The following is a 14980-nucleotide window of genomic DNA, read 5'->3' on the forward strand; positions in this document are numbered from 1 at the left end:
AGAACGCTTTATAATTGTTATTATTTTCAAACATGCTCCTGTCTTACCTTTTTTTAAAATCAAGGTTACCTACAATAACTTATTTTAAATTTGGGAAAATTGAAAAAAAAAATATTGAAAATATTTAGCTGCAAAGCACAAAGATATAGTTCTTTATGAAAATTAATATTTTCTTTGTAACTTAAAATGCTTTGTATTAAATTAATACTTACTTTACTTCATGTTTTATTTTGCAAGTAAAACCATTCAAAAAAAAAAAAAAAAACACTCAACAAATAATGAAGTATTGATACAACATAAACAGGAGACAGCTGCAGAAGGGAAAGACATTATATAAACCACATGGGGGGCGACTTTAATAAGTCCGGTCAACGAGCCTAACAAAAAAAAAAGGGGGGGGGGAGGGATGGGTATCATTTCTGAACCAAAAGCTGATAGCCAGTTTACATTTATTTTTTATTGCATTAAGCGATTTTTTCCTTCGATTTTTCGATTTTTATGGGTTTGTTTAAAAGGTTGCTAAACAATTATTAAAAATTATTTTTTATGAACACTTTTGTGAGATATAGCTCTTAATACTTTTTGATTATTAATTTCTTCAAAATCATGTTTTATTTTGATATTAAAATATTTCATGTAGTTTTGTTAAGAATTAACTATAGTAGATCTATTGTTTACCTATTCCAAAATATTAATGTTATCCAATGGGTAGAGCAATATTTCATTTAAAATGATAAGTGTTACGTACACGTTTGGGAGAGCTACTGTATAAATTAATATATTGAACAAAATATTACATGTAGAGTGGAAGAAGAAAAAAATATCAATACTTAGAATGGGGGTGGGGTGGGGGGGGGGGGACATATTTGTTTAAGAAAATAAAAATGCAGAGTAAAACAACTTTGAGTTATTAAACAAAAACACTCCGTTCACCAGAGTTATATTTAAAAAAATCATGAAGAATGAAAACACATGACCATGTAACTTATATTCAACGTTGAAATTAAAAGCTTGAAAGTTCTATGCTCTATTTATCAAGGCGCTGTATTTATCATCTGCGTTACTGTAGCTACGGGGGAATTTTTTTTATGTAAGTTTAAATTCGTTAAAATGCTTTGGTCATCTTTGTCAATTGTCTAACGGAAATAAAGGAAGTACGTTTTCGGAAACAAATGTCAACTAACACACATTTTATTTTGCAAATAAAAAATAACGCTAGTTAAGCCTAAAGTGGAGGTGACTCAAAGTTAGTTTATACAGAATTCCAAACCAAATCGAACAGTTCATTTTCAATTTTAATGTGTTTTCAATACAACAATAAGCAAAAGTGTAACAATAAACAAAAGAGGACACATCATACATACAAATTTCAATAAATAGTAACCTTTTTTTTTATGAATCTTGTAGCATAATTGCCGTAGGATAATTGGATAACTTAACGAGCACGTACAAGAGTGTAACGAAAACTCCCAGAATGCACTGCAATGAAACGAAATAATTTCGTTAAAAATTTGAGATTTCTGGTTTCGTCAAATATCACGTGATTTGGTGACGAAAGGATCGTCAAAAATAACGAAATAGTGCTCGAGGATTGCAGAATCGTCAAAATTGAGAGTTTCATTTTCGACAGTGATAATGTTCCACTGGACAGGATTAAAAAAAAAGCTAGGGCCCCTTAAAAACTGGTAAAACTACCTCTGAGATAAGTATGGAGGATAGTAGCAGATTTATAGGTTTAGGGAACGGTAAAAGTAAATTTGAGGGCCCTTTGTCTATTACAGAACTGCATAAAAAATGTACCATGATAATTTTTGTATTCCCCTTCAGGGTCCTTATAGTCCTCGTGGGGTTCCCTTTGCAATTTGTGACATAATAAATTTGCCATTACAAAAGACCCTGGAGTGTGCAGTGAAGTATGAAGTGGACATAATGAAACCTTCCTCTCATTATTTCATACTAGTGGTACCCTCACGGCTTTGCCCGTAATAGAAAATTAAAAGATCTTTTGGTTCGCCTGTATATTTACAAATAATGTATGGTGAATTTTCTCGCCAATTAGCTTGTGCCCATGTTACGGTTCCACGTTATGATAATTTCGTAATTTACTCGTCCATCTCATGATAATTTTGTTCTTAAAATTGGAATAGAAGAAGAACCACATCGAATTTTCGAAAAATCGCTTCAAGGTGCACACCCCCATGCTACAAACTAACTTTGTGCCAAATTTCATTACAACCGGCCACACGGTCTAGGCGCCATGCGCGTCACAGAGATCCGGACACAGAGACTTTCAGCTTTATTATTAGTATAATATAAAGATAAAGATGAGCAATCGATGCTTATTTATTATCACATTTACCAAAATTCGGTTTCTGGAGGCATTCGAACTTGACGATTTATATGAGTCAGATTCTCGCAATTTGCTGGACGACAAAACCATTCCAAGTCCTTTTTTTGAGCAATAGGCGCCAAAACTAAATACGAATTCACAAATGTTTTAATTGAGGAAATGTTTTATTTCTGTTTTTGTTTGAGTTCTTGCAATATTTTCCGAGTTACAGTACTAATGCTTGACGAGAAAATCTTTCTGTTTTGTCACCCTTGTAAAATGATTGTTGGAAAAAAATATCTGCACTTATTCTATTGAGGCACATTTGTGTACTAATTTTTATGCAAATCCTTGTGTTACTCACTGTTGATTGACAGTAATCACGCTAAAGTGGACGTCGTTTGATTTGGTCAACCTTAGAAGATATTAGGGCCAAAACTAATAACAACAAGCTCACATGGAGATGTACATGCATACCAAGTTTTTTTCAATTCCATATATTGTGTGTTGAGTTAGATTGCCCTCAAGAAATTGGAAAAAATACATGCTAAACACACACCCACACACACACACACACACACACACACACACACACAAAATAAAAAAAAAAAAACGGACAGATAGTTTCCAAAAATTGTAAAGATAGGTTCCACGCTACTTAAAACATGTTAATCTTTCAAAGTACGAGAGTTCTCACGTAATCAATAGTTTCTTCCATGCAGAAGAAATGAATTGCATGATGATCATGTTTCATCTTATCATTTGACTCATAGATCGTTAATATTTTATCTTTTAGTCACAAACAAAAATGGGGTTCCTTCAAGAAAAATTAAATTTCTAAAGGTTCCGTGATCAAAAAAGTTTGGGAACTGCCAAGGCCGGATTTAGGGGAGGGCAGGAGGGGCTACTGCCCCGGGGCCTCCACAACAAAGGGGCCCCCACAATAAAATTTTTAAAAAAAATATCCTAACTTTCACGGGTCGGAAATATCGGATACATACAGTCTGAGTAATAACTTTAAGTCCAGTGCTTTTTTTTTGAGAAATTGGACACACCTTAATCTTAGGATCAAAAAGTCATATGAGTGATGATTATTAACCTTAAATAGAAGTAAAAAAGACAAAAAAATTTAATTATAAGTGTTTCATTATCAGAAAATATTACAGATCAATATTTGAACCTGAGTAAAATCTTTAAGGCCAACATAGAAAAAAGCATATGAGGACAAATATTCAAATATTTATAAGCTTGTGTGGGAGCCAGTCCTTCAAATTACTTCAAATATTCTTGTTTTCATGAATGAAACTAGTTTTTGACAAGGTTCAGGATGTATTTTTTACCATTCATCTTCGATGGTAGATTTCAGCTCTATTGATGAAGTAAAATGTCTCTCCTTTGCATAAACTCTTCTTGCTGAGTCACCAGATAAGTTCTCTATTGGGTTAAGATCTGGAGACTTAGTTGGTCATTTCAAAGTTTCAACATTGTTTACTTGGAGCCTATTTTTTGCACTGTTACTCGGACGGATAGATGCATTGTTTTTCTGATATTTTCAATTTTATAAAGCAATAAATTCAGCATTTGGTAAAAGATGACATGGGAGGACATTTTGATATGTTTGTGAGTTCATTTTACCTGAAACAAACGCAACTGAGCACACACTATTGTAAGCAAAGCACTCTCAAGGGGTTCTGACAGAGCCTTCATCTCATTGGCGCTTGCAGAATATTTCTTTTTCTTTTCGTAAATCATCCCAAAAGTACTTCCGTCCGTTTGGTCCATCCAAACTCCACTTCTTTTCGTTAGAAAAAATTATTTGTATTCATTGGTTATCCCAGGTCATAATTTCCTAGCTAAAGTTGAAACGCTCTATATTGTGCATTTTCAATAAATGAGGTTTAAGCTATTTTGCAGCATTAATAAAATTTCCACACCTTCTAATTGTGTTGTATATCGTTTTTGACAAACACTTAAACCTATCGTCTGAATAAGTTTCCTGGTTGAGTACTTTTCAGGTAAAATAATAATTTCCAAACTCTTCTTCCATGACGCGAGGACAAAGCTCTAAGTTTTCCCGGGTTTTCTTTTTACCCTAATGTATTTAAATCAAACAAAAATGTTGACTTCAGTCTTCGATCTTCCTATTCTTTCGCAATAGTACGCCTACTTATCCTTGTTGAAGAAAAAGCTTCAATCTGCCCTCTTTCTTGAACAGTTAACTTTTTACCTTACGATATCGTCACAAGTAGGACAAAAACTTTGATAAAAATAATCACAAAACTGCAAGTTGAAAGGTTTCCACAATCTTGTTAACTGAGGTGACATTTATTATAGTACAAGTATTTGCAGTTTTTTAAAAATGCTAGTGGTCTTAAAGTTTTTACTCAAGCTGAAATGCTAACTTTGAGTAAACCACTGCTTTTCTGGTTATTGCATGCTTTACAAATACTGTCTGTTGCGTTATTTCTTACTAATGAACATTAATAATTAATAATACAATAATATTAAAATCCCTTTAATTTCATTTTCCTTTTTTCAAAGAAAATTATACTGGCCTTAAAGTTTTTACTTAGACTGTACATATATATCAAAATATTCGGATATATATCAAAGCATCAGATATTTTCGTAAATATGATGTCGTTTTCGAAGCCTGATTAGGGGCCTCCACTCCTTCGTTGCCCCGGGGCCTCCACACTTCCAAATCCGGCCCTGGGAACTGCTGGTCTAGGACATGGACGCCACCGACTAGGAACAGCAGCTACCGGCAGGAGTCGCGTCTGCAGAGGACGGTGGAGGTTGAAAAAGGCACGGACATCAAAGACGGTCAAATGAAAACAATAAGCAATCGTGATTGCTCAAAAACAGTGTTTATATTTATGTATCATTCATAATGGTAAGCGTAATAGTTTATGAAATATAAATTTTTAAAACCAGAATATTCTTTTATGCTAACAATGTATTTAAAATTTTCTGAATAGCATGAGAATATGAGAAAATATAGAAAAGGAAAGAGAGTTGCAAACCAATAATTGTTGTTATGAAATTACTTGATGCTTATTTTATTTGAATGCATCTATTTTCAGAGACAAATTTCTGAATATTTGATTCCAAATTTGTAACGTTGTCTCTAATTGTGCTTTGCGGTTCTTTAACATTGAAAAAAACAGTGGACAACACGGATCAGCTTTGTGGCCCAGATTTGGTTCATGGGCCCTAGGTTGGGCACCACTGCAATATAATAATAATAAATATGTATGTTTTGTTAAGTAAAAACTATTTTCGATAAGATACGCTATTGTTTTTCTTATATATTGAAAAATTGGGTTATTACGAAAAATTGAAGGAGGGGGAGAGGGTCAGAGCAATTTCTTTATATATAAAAAAAAGAGGGGCACAGGTATTTACAGTATGGAAACCACTGGATTAATGCCTCATGCTACGTTAGGAATGTACGTATAATTTTTAGATATTTTAATTATAATTAAATGGCTTTGAATGCCCCCGGCAAAATTAAATCCCGCCCGCAGTTTTGCATCGAATAAAGCCCAGGTGCCTCCATCTGGTGGGAAAATGGGCTTCAAAATTATCTGTACCATTGACATCTGCGCCACATTAAAGACTGGATGCCGTATCAAGGGATCGCACTAGGATTGCGAAAGGCTGAACAACACCATTAGGAAGAAAAAAATCTTGAAGTACAAGTTAAATTCCTTGTTTTAACTCTAATTAAAAATAATAGCTGTTGGGAGAGCAACGACTACAGGATTCAGGTGATCATGATAACTATGCTCATTACCAGGGCGCTGCATCTCATTAGGTGTTGTTGTTGCTCTGAAAAGTTGACTACTTCGTGGACCCCTTATAACATAAATTAGATTCCTGCCTTAAAACACATTGGGTGTTCTTGCTCCAAGATAAGAAAATGTGAATACAATTTCAATCCACCAAAGGTTTATTAAGTTCGATACTAACATTTTTCCTCTGACTAACGCATTGGGCCTCTTCGAGCTGCAAGACAAGTTAACTCAGGCTCGCCGGTTACTAACCAGAAGCATTCTACGGAGTTGTCGGTTAACCAATTGTATATGGGTATTTTATTTTTTTATTTTATTTTAAACCAATGATACCTTCGTACCTGCCATTTCTAGCTTAACCGGTGAAGGGTACCATGGTGTTTGAGGGGGAGGGGGAGAAACTGAAGGGAAAACTCTTGAAATACATATACATATCGTACATACGCACATACCTATACACACATACATACATATATATATATATATATATATATATATATATATATATATATATATATATATATATATATATATATATATATATATATATATATATATATATATATAAAGGGGGAAAAGGCTTGAAAAAGTTAGTAGGCTCAAGGTGCTATATTGGAACCGAGTTACTAGGAAATAATGAGAGAGAATGCTGTTACATATATACCCTCGTATAAAATAAAAAAAATTAACTAAAAATTAAATATACAAAAATACTTATAGTGAAAAGACTCTTGGTTAAAAGGTTGTATACATCCAAGTTGAAATGCCTGGTAACGGCCCACTGTAAACATCCCCAGTAACAACATTTTTCAAAAAAGAGGAAGAAACGGCTTAGTGAATCCTAATACGAGTATCTGTTTCTTCCTCCGATGTTTACAGAAGGGAATGAGAAGAAGGGCCAAAAATCTGCTTTCATTTTGGAAATTAAGTACGAAAACAGGAATAGTATAATATAATAGTGACGAAAAAAAGTTACATTAAAAGGCATATTATGAAAAAAGAGCAAACCGGTTGTAGCAAGAGTACTCGAGATACTACGACGGACTCTCTCTTTTTCTCCCTTTCTTTGAAATATAATAGTAATAATAGTAATAAAGTAAAATATTTACATCATATAAACAAAAAAAAAAAAAAAAAACGCATTATTTAAGACACACAATCATGTAAAGCAATGAAAAGGAAAAGTCTTAGTGAGTTCAGCTTGAACAGAAACGCAAGTTCACATTATTTACCAATATACATCTGGAAGAGTTGAAAACAGACTGGAAAATCAGCTAACTTCTTGAAACTCGTAGTTGCGGGTAGTCAGTTCGCTAATTACATTATGGATGGAATATGAACGAGATGGGTGCGAAAGAGCTTGACGAATATTGTCGGGTATTGTGATACTATTGTTCAGCTTTAGGTGAAATTGAGATGTGAGAGGGTAGGAGTAAAGATAATGATTTGGAGTACCTATGAGTCCACATGCACAGTTGGGAGATGGAATTAGTTTGAATCGAGAGAGGTATGCTGGAAAGGGCCCATGCCCAGTTACAAAGAGGGTGTCAGATCTGTTCTTGATCCTGGTTTTTAAAGAAGGGTTTGGGAAGATGGCGTGTACCCTTCTGCCTGTTGTTTCACTTTGCCAACGTGTGTTCCAACTATCTATTAGATGTTCTAGTAATTTTTGTTTTAGGAAGGATTTTGGCACTGGCATATTTAGAATAATGGGGGCACATGGGTCGTTTGCTGCTTGTTTGGCTAAGAAGTCTGCCGCTTCATTCCCCACTTGTCCTGAGTGACCCTTAATCCAACATAATGAGATATCTTTCTGGCCTCTGAGTATTTTTTGAATATCTCTTACTAGGGGGTTTCGGTGTATGGGGTTCAGAAGTGCTTCCAAGGAGGATAGACTATCAGAGTATAGATCTGCGGCAGAAGAAGGGTGATTTGTTTGCAGATAAGACAAGCCTTGAAAAATAGCCATAAGCCCTGCCTGGAATACTGAGCTTGAAGGATTGAGTCTTGCGGACCAGTTATGGATGCGGATCCCATCCCATAGCACAGCATAGCCTGCTCCTACTCCACGCTTTGTTTTGGAGCCATCCGTGTATATCTCCAAATTCTGCAGTGAGGGAGTTTTTCCCTTTAAGCATATCTTGGGAAGGGTACACTGGATGCTTGGATGGCTATCCCACTTCTTGGCAGTTTCTTCTAAGTCGCTAGGACTGAAATTGTGGCCAGGAATTTGAATCGATTTGATTGTGAGGGAAATTTTTGACATTAGAGCTTTTGACTTGATCGTAAGGTCTATTGGAGGGATTCCAGCGATAACATGGAGTGCGGCGTGGGAGGTTGTGCAGTATGCTCCAGTTACTGTTAGGAGAAGAAGTCTTTGTATTGTTTGTATCTTCTTTAACGCTCTGCAGTGCATCCAATTCGTCCAGACTGCCGATCCGTATAGAATTGAAGATTCTACAACATTTAAATAGATCAGCTTCCGTTGTGATATGTTCATGCCCCAAGTAGGGCCAGCAAGACGTTGTAGAAGTGCTTTCTTCCTCAGTGCTTTCGTTTTTAAAAATTCAGCGTGTGGCACAAAAGATAGATTTTTGTCCACGATGATTCCTAAGTATTTGACTTCGTCCGCACGTTTTATAAAAAAATTTCCAAATTTTAGACTAGGTTTTTTCACTAAATTCCTTGGTTTATTGAAGATAACTGCTCTTGTTTTGCCCTCCGATGCCTCTAAGCGATGTTCAGTCAGCCATATGTGGAGAATTTGAAGAGATTCTCTAGCTGAGTTTTGTAATTCAGCTGTTGTTGAACCGTGTACAACGAAAGCTAAGTCATCTGCAAAAGCCTGAACAAAAGTGTGATCCGGCCATGGTTTTGCAAGTAAAGATGTTATAACCAATGTATATGCACTGTAAAAAATCTCGGAAAACTCTCTGAATATACAAAAAAGTTTTCCGTAATACACAGATTCGTACGCCCTCCGCAGTTTTCTGCTATAATCAAAAACGTTTCCCGTTTAGCAAGAAAGTAAGAGTCGACGCATGCGCAGCTCACACGGCAATTTTATAGTCCAGCAGCAAATCTAAACTGAAACTTTCGAAAGCACGCAATGAAAACAAGTGCTGACTCATGTATGCGAAGTAACACTCATCAAGGGGATTAGTAGAAGTTTTGTTTCTCGCATGAATTCACTGAAGATAATTTTAAAGTCTTATATTTTCTTGCATATGTATCGTCATGAGATTGAATTTGAAGCTATGTCACTTATTTTTAAGTACGAAGTGCAAATTCTCGACGCATGCTCGCAGAAGGAATACAAACTGAAATTAAAAACCAAATAACTGCCGAGAGGACGCCATGTAATTTCATTGCGTCGCATAACTTGTGTAGGTAATTTACTTTTTTCTTGGATACTTTTCTTCTTTCTACCAAATGGGTAATTTTTGTTGGCAGAATTTTATTCTGTCATAAAAATCACCTTTTTGGTGACCAAAGCCTGCAAAAGACCACCACCGATGAATAGGTAAGTCGCTTTGCAACTCTATTACTTTAAAGAGATTTAGTTCATATAAATCTCGTCAAAAAAAACTATTTTCTTCAGTATCATTTTTTCGTTGTGAACTATTGCAATTAGAAAATATTTTACATTACAAAGAACACATATTTAAAGTGCAAGTGTGTCTAGTTTTATTCTGTAAAATTTATGAATTGAAGATTATAAAAAAAATTAAATAAGTGTTATAGTGTACTTTGTTTTTATGTGTCAATCTCAGTTAATATTTGGCTGAACATTTATGTATCAAGCATTATGAATTAAATGTTATAATATGCAAATTGTCAGGTTTGATAGTTCGTCTTTAAGGTTGCATGTTTTCATTCTCTTGTAAACAGTGTAGCTAGATTGTATGAAGTAAAAAAAAAACTATCTCTTGTAATTAGGAACATAGTGCTTCAGTATTATCTAAATGACAATATCTCTTTAAATATTTGCATTAGCGAAACGCTTTAAATTAGTTAAATGTGTATTAATTTATTTAACAAATAGATGCATATATGTATTTAAAAGTGTCTTCATTTTTTTCGTTTTACGAGCCTCAATTTTACCAAAAGCAAAAAAAAAAAAAAAAAAACTTAATAAAATAATTTTGTATTTTTACACCATATTAAAGTATTTGACTTATAATTTATATGATACTTTGATTTATAATGTATATGATACTTTGATTTATAATGTATATGATGTTGCTTTTTCAAGGGGGGGGGGGGGGGCGCTTCATAGCATTTTATGGGTGCACCATCACTCTTATGGTGGGGGGGGGGGGGTATTCTTGTATATATGAAATGGAATAATCATGTAATAGAGTTCAATGTTTTAATAAATAAAATATATAATGCATTTTGCGCACACTGTAAAAATAAAATCAGTAACCTATTTTGAATAAGTATTTATATTTGTGATGAGCTGGAAAAGGGCAAGAACAGAAGAATCAACCCGAATGGTTCCAGCAGGGGGACTTGGTGTCATATTTAAATTCATCAATTTCTCTGTTGGTACTTTTCGGTACACTTTATTCGTCAGAGAAATTGACTTGAAGTGAACGAATTCCGGAACGCGAAGGGTAGGTAAGTCCTGTCAAATTTTATCCGAAGATAAAAGCTATCAAGTTTGATACAAGATATGTTTTTAAGTTCTGCATTAAAAATACAATATGTTGATAGTTTTGTCTTGAAAATATTGAGAGAAAAACTGAAGTTTAAGATTGTTTAACAAACAATCCCCACTTTTCAGAAGGTACCCCCACTCCAATTCCCCGACGATTTTGTGATTAGGAATGAAACTACTAGATTATTTCATAATTTTTCAAAAATTTATAACTGTGCATATGTTATGCTGTTAACCATGCTATTTGTCATTAGAAATTCCAAAAAAAAAAAAAAAAATCCACGAATAATTCTAAAATTGCTTGTATTATTGCTCTTAGATATGAAAGAATTGAAACTGATATGGTATGCAATACTATAATAAAGAATTATATTTTAGAAAAAAATCACGGAAAAAGGATTCCGAAATTCTCGGAAACGTTTTTGAAAATTGTTTCTGGAAATTACGGAGAGAAGATTCCGAAATACTCAGAAACGTTTCGGAAAATTACAGAAAGAGGATTCCGAAATACTCAGACACGTTTCTGGACATTACAGAAAGAGGATTCCGAAATACTCAGAAACGTTTCTGAAAATTACAGAAAGAGTATTCCGAAATACTCAGACACTTTTCTGGACATTACAGAAAGAGGATTCCGAAATACTCAGAAACGTTTTTGAAACTTTCATGAACCACAGCTGCACGATATACTCAGAAACGTTTCCGGATTTTTTTTACAGTGTGGGTATGCTCGAATAGCGTAACCGGTTAACCAGTGACTAACCAGGCGCTTTCTAATAGAGTGGCCGGTTGAGGAAAACTCATCGTATGCTCGCTTGGAGCAACCGGTCGACCATGGTTAACAGGTGACTTACCAATAGAGCTACTGGTTAATGAAAACAAATGAGAATAGTTCTTATAAACATTCACCGCGATGTCATAAAATCTACTACTGACGCCAACAAACCAACCAACCGATGTAAACGGTTGCTCTATGTGAACATAAGGTAAGGAAAATATCCTATGGATACTCACCACATTAACCTTTGGTGTCATCAAATAAACTGACTGGTGCAACCGGTTGCTCTATGCTAACATACCCCATAAAAACATTGTATGTTTCCATTTTAAATTAAATGATATTTCTGTATTACTACTGACGCATCTTGAAAATAGTTCGAAATGCATATTTATACAATTAGAATACATTGACAAATTGCGGGGGAAAAAAAGTGACCGGAGAATCGCAACTCCAGAGCTCGAATACGCAACCTTGTAGTGATCAATGATACTAAAGAAAAAGGTAAAACATTCCATTCCAAGTGTTTTCTTTGGGGTAAATTACAGGCTTAGATAGTTTATGGTATAATGTAATTTCAGAAGAATAGATAAGAAAGCTTCCCCCAAATACGATGAAAATTTACTGCGATTCACTAAGCGTCAAAGCAAGTTACGGCATGCGTTTGTTTTACCTTTTTCAACCGCCATTAGACAGTGGCTGCAGCGCCCCCTATAGTTTATTGGAGAAGCGAATAAAAGAAAGTTTTAGGGAACAAGAGTTGAAACCAGGATTTTCGGTCTTCTTATCATAAACAGGATAATGCGACCCTAATAGAAAAAAAATATGCATCAAATGAGGCAAATATCAAACATTAAAAAATATCCCAGTCGTATCATAAATATTTATCTCAAGTATCAGCTAAATTCTTTTTGAGCGATGAGATTTAACAAAAAATACTTTAACTCCTTTCCTCTTCTCAGACGAGATTTGAAACTTTGTTTTTGTTTACTTATAATAAAATGTTCAATAAACAAGTTTAAACCATAGGATTTATAAAGATAATTAAATATTAAAAAAATGGTTAAAAGGAATAATAAAAGGTTTTTTTAAAAAAAGAAAGAAATTTATCGTTGCTAAACAAACACGTCGAAGTGAATCGACATTAACTGCGAATCGTCTGCTACTTTTGAATATAAAAGCAGCTTTTTTCCGAATTCGCGCCTTTCTGCTGTGTGAGCCGGTGAGTACAGACTGCTTTAACTGATTTTAATGTTTTATTCGTTTTTTATCTTAGAATTCTTTTGAATTTTTCAGGCATTCCCTTGCATTCATAGTTACTTAACTCATTTTATTTAACAAATAATTTTTATTGAATTGCTCAAATTTTATAGAGAAATTTTAAGCATTTTTTAAACTAATTTTTCAAATTCGAACAGTGCAATAAAAAATGATTTCAATGGAAATATAATTGCGGGAAAAAGAGTACTTAATCAACATTAAGTTAAATTAAAAATATTTAAAACTAATAACTATTTTTAAATATTTGAAAATTTAAACGTATATTTTGAATATATGGAATGGAATGTCTGGAATATTTTTTAAGTTGAATGAATTTTTTTTGTTTTTATGGGTTTTTATTCTTTGCAGTAGATGCTGTGTTTAATATAATGTTGTTAATTTATTTTAGCTGTGGACATAAATAAATAGTATAATTCTTTACTTTTTGCAGTTTAAAGCTCACATTTTGTAGTAGAAATTTTTAAGTAATTTTGAAATTAATTTTTCAAATTCTAAAATTATTTAAAATATAAAACTAAATATATAATATATTAAAAATATTAAATTAAAAATATTTAAAACTAATAAGTATTTTGAAATATTTGAAAATTGTAACGTATACTTTAAATGGAATGGAATGTCTGGAATATTTCTAAAATTGAATGATGAATATTTGTTCTTATTTTTTTATTATTTGCAGTTAATGCGGTAGTTTTTAGAATGTGATTTATCTACTTCGGTCATGCATTTAAAAAAGTATAATTCCTCAGTTTTTGTAGTTTAAAGCTTCAGTTTTGTACTGGAAATTTTAAACAATTTGACCATCAAATTTTTAAGTTCGAACAGGGTTTCTAATTTGACTATAGTAGGAATTGGTGGTGGGGGGGGGGTATATTTACTTTCATTGACAATAAGTTAAAAATACTTAAATAACTTCTGAAATAATTTGAATCTTATTTACAATAATTAATTATCATTTTGAAAACTTATTTTATGGATTAATAAAATGGAAAAAGGTATTCGAAATTACGTAATTTTTTAGACAAACTGAAATTTCTTAGAAATCTTATAAAAATTTTAATGCGAATAAGTGGGGATCGCTCTGGAAAACAAGATCATCAGGAAGTGTGAAATTTTCATTCCATTCAAACGGGGTTTATACCCATTTGTGAGCCTGCTTTAAATTAATGGGATATAACGAAAATGGCAAATCAAGTAATTTTTGGCTGACTTAAATTTTTTAACCGAATTTAATTTTTAAATCTCAAGCGGTTAAAACAAATGCTGAGGATCAACTAGTTGTTTTTAAACCTTTCTATTTTTTACAGACTGTAAACCATTGGAAAAACTTTTTGAAACTGTGTTTTGGTTTGTAAATTGTGTAACTGATTTATCTTGAAGAGTATTTTAAAACTTACTTTTTTAACTACTGGTAAACGGTATTCCAAAGATTAGATATTTATCTAATATTATAATGGTAATATCTGCATCCCCGAGTCAGACAGACGCAAGTCAAAAAATTCGATTTTCCGTTTATTAGTGCATTGTATGCAGGAAACTATTCCACATCGAGCCATGTGAACGCAATTCTTAAAAAAAAAAAAAAAAAATCTTTTCAATTGTTTACCAGGGACTCGGAGTTTTAGTGTAAATGATCCTTTTCTAACATTTTATTTTAAAAACAAAATGGAATCTTACGTAATAATAGGGGAGGAGGGGTGAAAAAGCGGACGTACCCCCAGGGGTACCCACAGGAGGGTATAATGGCGCAAGTTGCGCCATCAAAATTTTGGGGGAGGATTTTTTAATTTTTCTATTTAAATTTATTTATTGATTTATTTTTGATTCAAGTTATTTATTTTATTTTATTCTGTTTATATTTCATTTATTTATTTAGTTTGTATGTGTGTGTTTGTCATTGGCGTATCACAGAACTTTTCTAGAAAAATGATAATGATTAAAAGTAAATAAATAAACAAATAAATAAAAAATTGTTAAAAAAATAAATCAATTAATATATTTTTAAAAATTAAAAAAATAAAAAAGAGAGCTAGAAAATCAAAAAGGGATGGGGAGGTTGAGAAATTTTGGGGGGGGGGGGGGATTTGCGCCATTTAACTTGGGGGGGATGGCACCCCTGACGCACATTTACAT

Source organism: Uloborus diversus, chromosome 1 (genome assembly GCF_026930045.1).
Source record: "Uloborus diversus isolate 005 chromosome 1, Udiv.v.3.1, whole genome shotgun sequence".
In the NCBI taxonomy this organism is placed as follows: domain Eukaryota; kingdom Metazoa; phylum Arthropoda; class Arachnida; order Araneae; family Uloboridae; genus Uloborus; species Uloborus diversus.